Source organism: Bufo bufo, chromosome 1 (genome assembly GCF_905171765.1).
Source record: "Bufo bufo chromosome 1, aBufBuf1.1, whole genome shotgun sequence".
NCBI classification, from domain to species: domain Eukaryota; kingdom Metazoa; phylum Chordata; class Amphibia; order Anura; family Bufonidae; genus Bufo; species Bufo bufo.
The window spans coordinates 621,166,144-621,179,709 of record NC_053389.1 but is presented as its reverse complement, the minus strand read 5'-3'; the positions used below and the strand labels follow the sequence as shown (position 1 = coordinate 621,179,709).

Sequence of the window (13,566 nt, the reverse complement as noted above, 5' to 3'; positions counted from 1 at the left end):
TCTCAAGCTTACCGAACAGCTTGTTCTCTCGTAACCGTTGCAACACTCGTCTGACATCCAGAATGTGGGCCTCCATGGATTCAGAATATACCAAGATGTCATCCAAATAGACCACCACACACTGCTGCAACAGGTCACGGAAAACATCGTTGATGAATTCCTGAAAGACTGCGGGCGCATTGCACAACCCAAAGGGCATAACCAAGGATTCATAATGACCGGTCCTGGTGTTAAACGCGGTCTTCCACTCATCGCCCGCCTTGATCCTTACCAGGTTATATGCCGCCCTCAGGTCGAGTTTGGTAAAGACCGTGGCCCCTTTAAGGCGATCGAACAGCTCGGAAATCAAGGGTATCGGGTAAGCGTTCTTGATCGTGATGCGATTGAGACCCCTGTAATCGATGCAAGGCCTCAACTCACCGCCCTTCTTTTTCACAAAGAAAAATCCAGCCCCTGCCGGGGACGAGGATTTGCGAATGTGTCCGCGTGAAAGCGCCTCCCTCACGTACTCCTCCATGGCCTCATTCTCCGCTACCGACAGTGGATAGACTTTGCCACGAGGAGGAACGGCACCAGGTTGTAACTCTATGGCACAATCGTATGGGCGGTGCGGAGGTAGGGCAACCGCGCGCACCTTATCGAATACATCCCGGTACTCCTCGTATTCAGGAGGCAACAGAGAGTCTGAGGAAGTACACAGCAACTTGACAGACCCATGGATGCAACTAGCCCCACACTGCGGTGACCACGAGAGGATCTCGGCCGATCTCCAATCGAAAGTCGGATTATGCTTCTGGAGCCAGGGGTACCCCAAGACCACCGAGTAGTGTGGAGAAGAAATAACCTGGAGGCAGACCGACTCTCTGTGAACGGCACCAATGGCTATCCCCACTGGAAGGGTCTCATGAGTCACGTGTGACGACAGAAGGGGTCTGCCGTCTATCGCCTCAAGAGCCAGTGGGGAACCTCGAGCCTGCAGAGGAATGGAATTGGCGGCAGCGAACACAATATCAATGAACAAACCACCAGCACCAGAGTCCACCAACGCCTGGGTCGTCACCGAGCCCCCGACCCAGGAGAGGACAACAGTGATCAGTGGTTTGTCAACACGGGAAACCGGGGACGAGGAGACTCCACCCAAGATCTGCCCCCGACAGGATCTCAGGTACGAGCGTTTCCCGGACGGTTCGGACATGCCAACCGAAAATGCCCACCGAGACCACAGTACATGCATCGACCCTCGCGTCTCCGGAGTACCCTCTCCCCCTCGGACAGGCGAGCAAACCCCAGCTGCATGGGTTCACCCCCAGACAAGTCATCCCCAGGAGGCGTGGGAGGAGAGGGAGGCACGGGTGGGACAGCAAACGTAGGCGCCAATCTGTTAGAAGACCTCCGCAGGCTCTCCTTAAAGGAAGGTCTCTCCCTGAGTCTGGTGTCAATCAAAATCAGGAAAGAAATAAGAGACTCGAGCTCCACTGGTAGGTCCTTAGCTGCAACCTCATCCTTCAAGGCATCCGAGAGACCATGAGAGAAAGCAGCGACCAGAGCCTCATTATTCCAGCCCACCTCTGCTGCCAGGGTACGAAACTCAATGGCGTATTCAGCTACGGATCGTGAACCCTGTCTGATGGACATAAGGAGCTTCGCGGCAGAGGCAGCACGAGCCGGCACATCGAATACCTTCCGAAGAGAAGCAACAAAACCGGAAAACTCGGCAACCACCGGATTGTTGTTCTCCCATAAAGGGCTGGCCCAGGCCAAGGCCTTGTCCGAGAGCAGCGAGATCAAGAAGCCCACCTTTGATCTCTCAGTAGGAAAGGCATGTGGCAGCAACTCGAAATAAATGCCCACCTGGTTAAGGAAACCGCGGCACTGAGTTGGCTCTCCCCCAAAGCGCTGTGGAAGGGGGGCAGAACCGGTCATACCCCGAAACACCGCAGGCGCAACAACAGGTGTCGGGGTAGACTCTGGCGCAACAACCGGAGCGGCAGTAGGAGCGACAACCGACCCATCGGCAACGGGAGCGAAATGAGCCGTGCGTTCAAGCAGGGTTTGCAACGCCACAGCGAACCGACCCAACAGGTGATCCTGCTGATCAAGTCTGGCAACCAGCATGGGTAGCGAGGATGGCCCTGTACCGTCAGAACTCATGGCTTGGTCCTAATGTCACGGAACCATGAACCAGACATACAACAAGAGATAAGTGAAAATAAGAAGGCTTTATTGAAAATAAAGCTGTAAAGCAAAAGTCCAAACGAATGGTGAAACCGAAGCAGAGTCTTTGAGAGGCCAGAGATCAGGAACCAGAAGGGTAGTCAGACGAAGCCAGGATCAGGAACCAGCAGGGTAGTCAGACGAAGCCAGGATCAGGAACCAGCAGGGTAGTCAGACGAAGCCAGGATCAGGAACCAGAAGCAGCAGCAGTCTTAGAAGCATGTGAACACAGGAGGACCAAGCAAGGAACTGAAGCCACAGACCTCCTATATATATGAGCTAGGCATCCAGCTCCTCCCAGTGGGAAGGAGGAGCCGCAGGGTGGAAGGCTACAAGAAACCCAGAAACCAAGATGGCCGCCAGCACATGTCAAACGAAGGAGAACAGCAAGAAGGTAAGACCATGACAAGTAATTCTGAAAAGAAAGGGGGGGGTGAATGGAGAGGGATTTGATCAGGGCATGAGATAGGCTAACCATAAAAAGATGTGTTTTTAGGGAGCGCCATGTTGTGAATTAACAATTTCTTGGGGTAGTGCATTTCAGAGAACTGGTGCAGCTAGGGAGAAGTCTTAGGCTGGGTTCAGACCTGAGCGTATTCGATATGCGCTTTTTTCAGGCGTTTTTATCGGGCGTTTGTATCAGGCGTTTTTAATGGGCGGAAACAAGCAAACGCCCATTTAGGCGCGTTCCCGCTGAAGTCTATGTGCGGGACTGCGCGACAATACGCCCCAAAGAAGCTCCTGTACTTCTTGAGGCGTAGGGAGTTTTACAGCGCGTTCGTACGTGCTGTAAAACGCTCAGATGAGAACCATGCCCATAGAGAAACATTGGTTTTTGCCTGTTGAGCGTTTTACAGCACGTAGGAACAAGCTGTAAAATGCTCATGTCTGAATCCAGCCTTAGAGATGGAAGTGAGAGGTTCGGATTATGGTAGATGTTAGTTCTAAATCATTGTTTGAACGAAGAGCATGAATAGGATGGTAGACAGAGATGTAGGGGGTGCAGCACAGTGAAGAGTTTTGGAGGTGAGAATGAGCAGTTTAATTAAATCCTATACTGTATGGGCAACTAGTGCTATGACTGGCACAGGGCGGAGTAGCAGTTAGACAGATAGATGGGCCTGGCTGCTGCATTCAGGATAGATTGGGGAGGGGAGAGTCTGGTAAGGGGGAGTACAATCAGTAATGAGTTACATTAATTGAGGCGGGAATGGATCAGGGCAAAAAAGAGCATTTTTTTATTGTTTCTACATTAAGAAAAGGACAGATTCTAGAGATGTTTTTGAGGTGCAGACAAGAGTGGGCAAGAGGTTGAATATAGGAATAAGTGAATGAAAGATCAGTGTCAAACATAACACTGAGACAGCGGGCATGCTGCCTAGGTGTGATGATAGTGCCACACACTGACATGGAGATATCTGGTTTAAAGGGGTTCTGCACCTTGTGCTGCCTCAGAATTGATGACTGACGGGGAAGACATGGAAACTCCTGCCATGAATCTCCCCTAGCAGCCATGAGGCCCGTCACTACCTCACACCATCTACTAACCTACTTAAAGGGGTTCTGCACTTTCATTTAACTTCTGATCTATCCTCTGGATAGATCATCAGCTTCTGATCGGCGGGGGTCCGACACACGGGACCCCCACCGATCAGTTGTTTAAGAAGGCAGCGCCGCTGCCTTCTCACTGTTTACCGCCGGCCGAGTGACGTCACGACTAGTATCAACTAGTTGATACTAGTCGTGACGTCACTCGGCTGGCGGTCAACAGTGAGAAGGCTGCTGGAGCGCCGTTGCCTACTCAAACAGCTGATCGGCGGTGGTCCCGGGTGTCAGACCGCCGCCGATCAGAAGCTGATTATCTATCCAGAGGATAGATCATCAGTTAAATGAAAGTGCAGAACCCCTTTAAGTAGGTTAGTAGATGGTGTGAGGTAGTGACGGGCCTCATGGCTGCTAGGGGAGATTCATGGCAGGAGTTTCCATGTCTTCCCCGTCAGTCATCAATTCTGAGGCAGCACAAGGTGCCACAATTAGTCTGGGATAAGAGCCCAGCCCAGACTGTCAATCGGAGGAAGATTCTTTGTGCAACAAAGTCCTGCTGGAAGCTCTGTAAGAGTGGTCTCAGCCGGGCTGGCTGAGGGGCCATGAGGCTAGGTGATAGCCTGGACTTCGGGGGACACAGTGACGCCTGTGGTACTAGGGTCACTAGGTCAGAGTCGGGAGGACTGCTGGACCCTAATTCCCCAAAGGGACTCATACTTGTATAGCCTGGAGGCTGGGGAACTGTTAGGCTGGGAAAGCCGGATCTGATGCAAGGTATGAACTGTAACCTGTAGTTAAGACAGAGACTAGGTTATGTTATGTTTAGTTAGAGCCCAGCCGGGTGAGTTTTTATTATTTTGTATAAATGTTTATAATTACACGGATGTGCCGCAATAAAGCACAGTGTTTGGACCTTAAACTTGGTGTCTGGCGAAGATATCTGTGAGAATGACCCCTGAAAGAGAGCTAATCCCCCACAATTGATGTCGGATGCGGGTAGGTCTCTGTGCCGAAAAGTAAAAAGCAACACGGTTGCTAGGGGCAACGACATCGCTGAGAGGAGCAGGTGCTGCTCATGCTGTTCTGGACAGTTTTTGCTGGGTTGCAAAGGAGTTGCTGTGTGGAGCTTAAAGGGCCAAAAGCCTGGTGAGAGAGACGGACTTGTGAAAAAATAATAATAATAATTTTTTGGGGGGTCTCTGGCTAAGTGGACTAGGTAGCCGAAATGTCTGTTACCGTGACTTACATAATGGAATATGTCAGACCGTGGCAGCATATAAAACGGCGAGAAAACCGGGAAGACAAGATGGAGAACAGTTCGGTTTTCCAGAGTTCCTATATTACCTGCGACTGTGCACAGAGTCCAAAAGGGTGCGGCTGGATTGACCATGCAGGAAAAGTCGGGACTCCGGGCCATGCTGTTTCCGGTGGCAACGGTTGCAGTAAGGAGTCTGCTGGTGTTCGGGATACCAGGAACCAAGAGAAGGCTGGTGATCTTAGTTGAGATGACCTGAGAATATCGTCGTCTCCTGAATCCACGACGTCAGGCGGTAATACTGGTCCTGTTAATAGTTTTGTGGCAGTTCCAGTGACCGTGAGCCGGCCGCAGTGGAAACTGGCTGGGTCAGTGACAAAAAAATTATTGAGGCAAGAAACAGTCTCGGAAGTGTATGACATTGGGAAAAACGCAGTGTCTAAACAGGCGGGTAAACCTGTTGCGGTTACTCCCTCGCAGGAACCTGCAGGGGAGAAGGTTTCTGAGTCACCCAAAGAGCCTGTGATTAAAGCTAGATTTGGGGTGGTGAAAGTCAGAGATCCCATGCTAGCCTAGGTAAGAGGTTGCATGATAGCCGCCCGAGAGACTGATAGAATGTTAAATGTTCGGGACAATTATGTGGATAATACGGACTATCAGGTGGTTCTCACTGAGGGAGAGTCTCCGGTGAGAACTGGGACTTGTGAACCTGATGATACAAATACGCTCATACATGAGGGAATGGTGGGCTGTAATTTTCCCTTATGTTTGGAGGTTTTGAGTAATGGAGACACTTCTACAGAGAGTGACAAAACTCCTGCAGAACCTGTCCCTGTCTCTTTAAATGATAATGTGAAGGAGCTGCACATTAAGAAGGGTGCAGATAAGATGCAAAGTGAAGGTGTCAAGTTACTTGAACAGCATAATGACAATGTGGATTTTTGCAAAAGATGTGAACTTGATCTTAAGGTGCTCGTACATGAGGTGAAGTGGAGCCGTGGTTTCCTTTTGGAATGGGGACTGTGGGGAAACACTCCTGCAGCTAGTGGTGAAACTCCTGCAGAAGTGGTTTCTGGCCCTTTAAATGATGTGACCATTAGAAACAATGGTGCTGATAAAATGCAAAATGAAAATGTGAAGTCTTGTGAAATAGGTGATGATGATGACATGCCTTTTCCGTTGCAGAATGTGGTGGGGGAAATAGCGCCCCCTGGAGGAAAAGTTATAAAAAAGGCAGAAGGGTTGATAAATATTGTGAGCACAGAGTCAAGCAATCCTACTCTGGTGAACGTGCAAGAAAGGGTGGCAGTCCTAGAGGGTGTACCACAAGTACCAGAGGTGGATATGCAGTTTCCACAGTGTTCTATGATCAATAAATTAATTTCCCATGTAGGGATTAACTTGTCAGTGCCCCTAGTGGTCAGCATTAACAATGACACGAGCGGCATAGGTGACGTATGTGCTGTGACCATTAGCAACTCAGAGAGGGAAGCTACCAGGTCGAAGTTTTGCGAAGTTGAGGTGGTTACTAGTAGCGTCCAGATGACTGTTGTATCTGACATGACGAGAGTTAAGTGGGGAGACTTCAGTCTAATGTCTGAGACCCATACCCAGACCCTGGTAAATGACCTGACATGTTGGTACAGCTGCAAGCAGGAAGATGATTCCTTCCTCTATACAGTCTCTAGATCTGATAAAGAAAAGACTAGCTGTCTTCACAGAGTCACCGAAAAAGGCTGCAGAGGGGTCAAGAGAAGAAACCCTGAAAGAATTGAGTGAGCTGAAGGGTCTACGGCCTGATATCCAGGTGAAGAGCAAAGGCCCCCAAAAAATAAAGAAAACTGCGGTAGACACCAATAAAGTGTTTGAAGGGACTTTGGGTGGAACCCCCACAGGGTCTCCGAAAAGAATCGTGATACCAGGATGCCCAAGAGCGGGGCGCTTCCAACAAACTGGTGTGAAAAACTAAGAAAAAAAACTTTCAAAGTTTGACCGGCCTCAGGCTGGAGAGAAATACAGCTCGGCCCGATATGCAGAAGAACATGACCAAGCGAAGGCGGATGCTCGGGAAAAAGAGACCAAAGCCCTCTCCTTGGCTAGAGCCCTTGAAGAAGCGCAAGAGGAGCGAGATGAGTTTGAGAGGCTCAACAAGCAACTCAGAGCAGAGATGGAGGATCTTATGAGCTCAAAGGATGACGTCGAGAAAAACGTCTATGAGTTGGAGAAGTCTAAGCCAGAGCCTGTTAAGAAGGGATCTGGAGATGGTGATGACGCGGTGCCGACAGAGGCAGAGAAGACGGAAGATCTTTCTGGCTGAACCCGTTGATGGGGCTGATGTGGATGCAGAGGCCAAAAGACTTGAGGCAGTGGGTAGCCAGGACCTGGTCCCGAAAGATGTCCCCTCCGCCTGCAAAGCCGTCCAAGTAGCCAGCAGCCTGCTGGGGAAGGAATACGAGGAGATGGACGACCATTATGCGGATCCTGTCTACTACTGTGGGTTGGCTCTCCTGAATTCTTCTGGAAAGGAGAACCGTGTCCTAAGTGAGCCTCTGGAGAAAATGCCAGAAGTCTGATGAAGTCCCTGTTGTCCGCGGTATCTCCTACCTCGTGAGAAAGAGGAAAAGGACTTAAGAGGGCAAGTAGATGATGCCGGGTTCAAGAAAACCAAGGCTGAAGAAGTTAAGGCGGAGTTGTGGGAGGACGTGAAGTCCTCGGGTGCTGCAGTGACCGAAAGAGCGGCTACCAGAGGGGAAAAAAACACTAAAGAAGCAGGGGTCTCTGAAACTGCTGCCAAAGCGAGGGAAACCACTACTGGAAAGAAGGAAGAAGTGAATCGGAGGCACATAAAAGAAACGAGTGCGGATAAGCCTGCTCTGCTGAAGGAGCTCCGCAAGGCAAAGGAGAAAGGGTCGGGACAGTTCGGTCCAGAGTTGCAGCAGTCCAAAAAAGGACGTGAGGAGCATGTACAGAAGCCAGAAAATCGAAAAAGAGAGTACCGGCTCATGAGATGGGCAAGAGAATCTCATTGGCTAGCCTTGGGGTGGTGAAAGTCATAAACTCATGAGGGTGACAAACCAAGCGCTGTTGTCCTGGGTCTGGCAGAATTAGGGGAAGACTGTCGGCCAGGTCGATGCCAGTTCAGAAGCATCTGGATTTGATGTTAGTGTTCACCCCTACAAAGGAAGGGGGGGGGGGATGTGAGGTAGTGACGGGCCTTATGGCTGCTAGGGGAGATTCATGGCATGAGTTTCCATGTCTTCCCAGTCAGTGTCATCAATTCTGAGGCAGCACAAGGAGCCACAATCAGTCTGGGATAAGAGCCCAGCCCAGACTGCTGGAGGCTCTGTAAGAGTGGTCTCAGCCGGGCTGGCTGAGGGGCCACGAGGCTAGGTGATAGCCTGGACTTTGGGAGACGCAGTGACGCCTGTGGTACTAGGGTCACTAGGTCAGAGTCAGTTTTTGAAAGACTTCAAATAGAGAGAGGACATGATGTTAGAGACGGCGGACAGACAGTACAGTTATGATTGTGCATAGGAGCACAGCCATTATGCAAATGTTTTGGAATGCATTTAAAAAATGGTCTATAATTATTTAATGCCTCGTTGTGGCCTTCTTGTTTTAGTAATTTAAACACTTTAGGGGACATTTATTAAGACCCGCGATTCAGATGCTGGTCTTAATTCCTCTGCACTACTGGTTATGCGCCAAAGTTATGTGGAGACCCAAGCCTCTACATAACTTTGGCGCTTCCTCCAGTAGGCCATACGACATTGCTGGCATAGATTTAAGTAATTTTCCACGCCAAAAACTGGCATGGAAATGATAAATGAGCTGGGCCTGCCATCTGTCCCCAGCACCCCCTTCTGACCCTCCACAGATCCATCTGGCACTAAAAGGTATTTAGGGAAAGGTTAGGAAAAGGTTAGGTTAGGCAGGGATATTCAGGGAAAGTTTAGTGGAAAAAAAAATAAAAGTTTCAACTGTTGCATCACTCTAATCGGGTGTCTGGGCTCCACAGCACAGCTGTGTGACCCTAGACCCCCCCAGGGGTGCTGCAGCTTGCACTCTTAGCGTCTGGCCACTGTTAGCGCATCGTACGCCCCACGGCCGATCAGCGAGTTTGAATTTTTCTTTTATTTTTTCACATTTTTTGGTCTTTTTTTATTTTTTTCTGTTAGTTTTAGGGATAAGTCCGCGAACACCCGTGCCCCCACACACACGCACACTAAATAAAGATTTCCACACACGCACGCACACACTCCCCTATGGCCCGCCGGGTGTTCTTGGCCAGCTTGCCTCCAACTCCGAGAGTCCCAGTGAGGACGAGGATGACCCCACTTTCCTTTTGTCATCCGTGTCCTCCTCCTTATCTAGCTATGATGATGAGCCCCCAAGGGGCAGGGACGCCGCCAGGCGGAGCAAGGGGACCACCATGCCAGGGACACTGTGGCCCACACTAGTACAAGCAGCTCTGGGGCTTGTACTAGTTTTCCGGCCCACCAGATAAGTCCACCGGAGCCCCCTACCGGTGAACTTGTCTGGTGTACCCCAGAGCATTTTGAACCCGCGATTCCTGATTTTATTGGCCAAGCAGGAATCCAGATTCCCACAGTGGGCTTCACTAAATATGACTATTTTATAATTTTTTTCAGTGACCATTTTATGAATCTGATGGTGGAGCAAACGAACGTGTTCGCCCAACAGTTCATTGCTCAACACCCGGGCTCCTTTTTGGCTAGGGCAGGTGGCTGGACTCCAGTCAGTGCGCTGAGATGAGGACGTTTTGGGGCCTCGTGTTGCACATGGGCCTAGTCAAAAAACCCAGTGTCAAGCATTACTGGAGTGGGGACGTCCTCTACCAGACCCCACTTTACAGTACAGCCACGACACGTACCCGGTTTGAGGCCATCCGGAAATGCCTGCATTATGCAGATAATGCAGCATGTCCAAATTTTTGGAGGCCTATGCACCTGGAAGGGAGGTCGCGGTTGAGGAGTCTCTCATTGCTTTCAAGGGGAGATTCATTTTCCGCCAGTATGTTCCCTCTAACTGGGCGAGGTATGGCGTGAAGCTGTACAAACTTTTTGAGAGTACCTCAGGGTACACTTACAAGTTTCGTGTGTACGAGGGGCGAGATTCTCGTATTGAACCCCCAGAATATCCCCCCACTCTGGGTGTTAGCGGGAAACTTGTGTGGGACCTTATGCACCCACTGCTAGATAAAGGTTACCACCTGTACGTGGATAACTTTTATACTAGTATCCCCTTGTTCCAGTCCCTCGCTGCCAGATCCACGTCCGCTTGTGGGACCGTGCGGAAAAATCAATGCGGCCTCCCTACCCACCCCCTCCAGGTACCTATCCCCAGGGGTGAGACCCGTGCCCTTACCAGTGGAAACCTGTTGCTGGTCAGATATAAGGACAAGAGGGATGTCCTTGTACTGTCCACAATTCATGGTAACGGCATCACCCCTGTCCCTGTGCTAGGTACTGCGGCAACGGTCCTCAAGCCCGATTGTATCGTCGACTACAATCGGTATATGGGAGGAGTTGATCTCTCTGATCAAGTCCTCAAGCCATATAATGCCATGTGCAAAACCCGGCCATGGTACAAAAAAGTTGCGGTCTATTTGGTACAGGTTGCCTTGTACAACTCTTTTGTGTTGTCCCAGAGCGCTGGCAACACAGGGAAATTCCTTCAGTTCTATGAGGTAGTCCTCAAGGCCCTGATCTTTTCTGACCGGGAAGGAGCAGGCCGGAGTTCCTTGGGAACTGGAGGTGCCCGGATCGTCCCTGGCCAACACTTTCCAGGTGTGGTCCCCCATACTGGAAAGAAGGGACAGTCCCAAAAAAAGTGCAGAGTGTATAACAGGAGGGGGATACGGAAGGACACCACCACTCAGTGTGACACATGCCCCGATCATCCGGGCCTCTGCATTGACGGTTGCTTCATCAGGGAGTACCACACTTCCATGGAGTACTAAATTTATAATCCTCTTCCCCGATTTTAATTCCATTTAGCCACTGACAATCAGAAAAAAAATATGGTTCTCAGACTTGAGACACTAAAACAATTTTTATTTTTTTCAAAAATATTATTTTGTAAAACTAAAATAAATAAAACAAGTTGACATATTAGGTATTGCCACGTCCGTAAGAATCTGCTCTATAAAAATACTCCATGACCTAACCCCTCAGATGAACACGGTCAAAAAAATAAAATAAAAACGGTGCAAAAAAAGGTATTTTTTTGTCACCTTACATCACAAAAAGTGTAATAGCAAGCGATCAAAAAGTCATATGCCCCCCAAAATAGTGCCAATAAAACCGTCCTCTTATCCCGCAAAAGATGAGCCTCTACCTAAGGTAATCGGCTGAAAACAAAATAAAATATTCTTAGACTATGGAGATACTAAAATGTTTTTTTTTTGTTTATAAAAGGATAATATAGTGTAAAACATAAATACATTAAAAAAAAGTAGACATATTAGGTATCGCCGCGTCCGTAAGAATCTGCTCTATAAAAATACCCCATAACCTAACCCCTCAGATGAACACGCTCAAAAAAATAAAATAAAAACAGATATTTTTTTAGCAAATTTTCAATTTTAATCTGTTTTTTTCCAGTAACAAAGCAAGGGTTAACAGCGAAACAAAACTTAATATTTATTACCCTGAGTCTGAAGTTTACAGAAACACCCCATATGTGGTCGTAAACTGCTGTATGACCAAATGGCAGGGCGCAGAAGGAAAGGAACGCCGTATGGTTTCTGGAAGGCAGATTTTGATGGCCTTTTTTTTGGCACCATGTCCCATTTGAAGAACCCCTGATGCACCCCTAGAGTAGAAACTCCATAAAAGTGACCCTATCTAAGAAACTACACCCCTCAAGGTATTAAAAACTGATTTTACAAACGTTGTTAACCCTTTAGGTGTTCCACAAGAGTTATTGGCAAATGGAGATGAAATTTGAGAATTTAAATTTTTTGCCAAATTTTCCATTTTAATTCATACAGTAGTTTACGGCCACATATGGGGTGTTTCTGCAAACTACAGAATCCGGGCAATAAATATTGAGTTTGTTTGGCTGTTAACCCTTGCTTTGTTACTGGAAAAAAATGGATTAAAATGGAAAATTTGCCCAAAAATCGAAATTCTGAAATTTTATCTCCATTTCCCATTAACTCTTGTGGAACACCTAAAGGGTTAACAAAGTTTGTAAAATAAGTTTTTAATACATTGAGGGGTGTAGCTTCTAGAATGGGGTCATTTTTGGGTGGTTTCTATTATGCAAGCTTCACAAAGGAGAGGACAAGCATTATAATTTATGGGGGCACTACAGAGAAAATTATAACTCCAGGGGATACTGCAGAAAACATTACAAATACGGTGGGCAGTGGTGGGGGCATTACTACTACTGAGGGCTCATAGGAGTGACTTATAGATTGGCCTTATTTCTATTAGGGGTGCACTAGAGGGGGGCCTTAGCAGTGAGCCTGGTGACGTCAACGACACTAATGGACTGGCTTTAGCGCTGTTCTAGCATGTAAAATGTCTAGGGCAGCGCTAAAACCACCCATAAGTGACGGTCTGTGTTGGTCCCATGTTCATATGTGCCCGCATTGTTGAGAAAAAAATAATGTTTAAATATATGCAAATGAGCCTTTAGGAGCTACAGGGGCGTTACCATTACACCTAGAGGATCTGCTCTCTCTGCAATTTCCGCTCCCTGTCTACTTTGACAGGACATGGTAGTGAAAATGTCATTACAACTCGCCATGTTAAAGAGCAGAGGGCGCGGCGCGGAGCCTATAGGTGTAATGTTGACTCCCCCGTTTGCATATAATAAACATCATTTTTGTCAGCAATGCGGGAACATAAGAACATCGGACCAACACAGATGCCTTGAGCTGCGAAGCGCTTATGCAACAGGTAAGCCCTTTAATGGTGCAAGCTTATTAGGGAGTTCAGAGGGATAGCTGAAGGCCTAGTTAGCATTCTACCATCAGCTATCTAAAAAGATTCTTTGTATATTATATCTTTGACTAATCTGGATAAATGAAAAAATCCTCAATAAAGATATATTGAACGATAAAAAGTATAGACTTCAGTGGGGGAAGGAAGACGGCACTAAAGTGCCTAGGGCAGCATAAAATCTAAAAACAGCCCTGGCTCCACAGCAGCAGCACAAAGTATTGTCGGATATTGCTCTGCTGGTCTGTTTAGGAGGAGAAGCGGTGTGGCTGGGAATCTGCTGTGCTCCTCCTACACCGACCAGCATAGCAATACGTGACACTACATCCTGCTGCTGCTGAGAAACTAGGTGAACATTTTCTTTTTACCTTCCTATGAAGGGGGCACATATTTGGGCATAGCTACTGTGAAGGGGGCAGATATCTGGGCATAAGTACTGTGAAGGGGGCACATATCTGGGCATAGCTGCGATGAAGGGGTGCATACTATATCTGGCCATAACTACTGTGAGGGGGCACATATCCAGCATAACTGCTGTGAGGGGGCACATATCCAGCATAACTGCTGTGAAGGGGCACA

The 13,566-nt window shown here is 48.4% G+C and overlaps 1 protein-coding gene across 1 annotated transcript in view; it reads right to left on the bottom strand.

Moving 5' to 3' along the window:
• TERB2 (telomere repeat binding bouquet formation protein 2) overlaps window positions 1–13,566 on the bottom strand; it is an 86,359-nt gene that overhangs the window by 33,011 nt on the left and 39,782 nt on the right. The gene's annotated exons all lie outside the window — the stretch shown is intronic.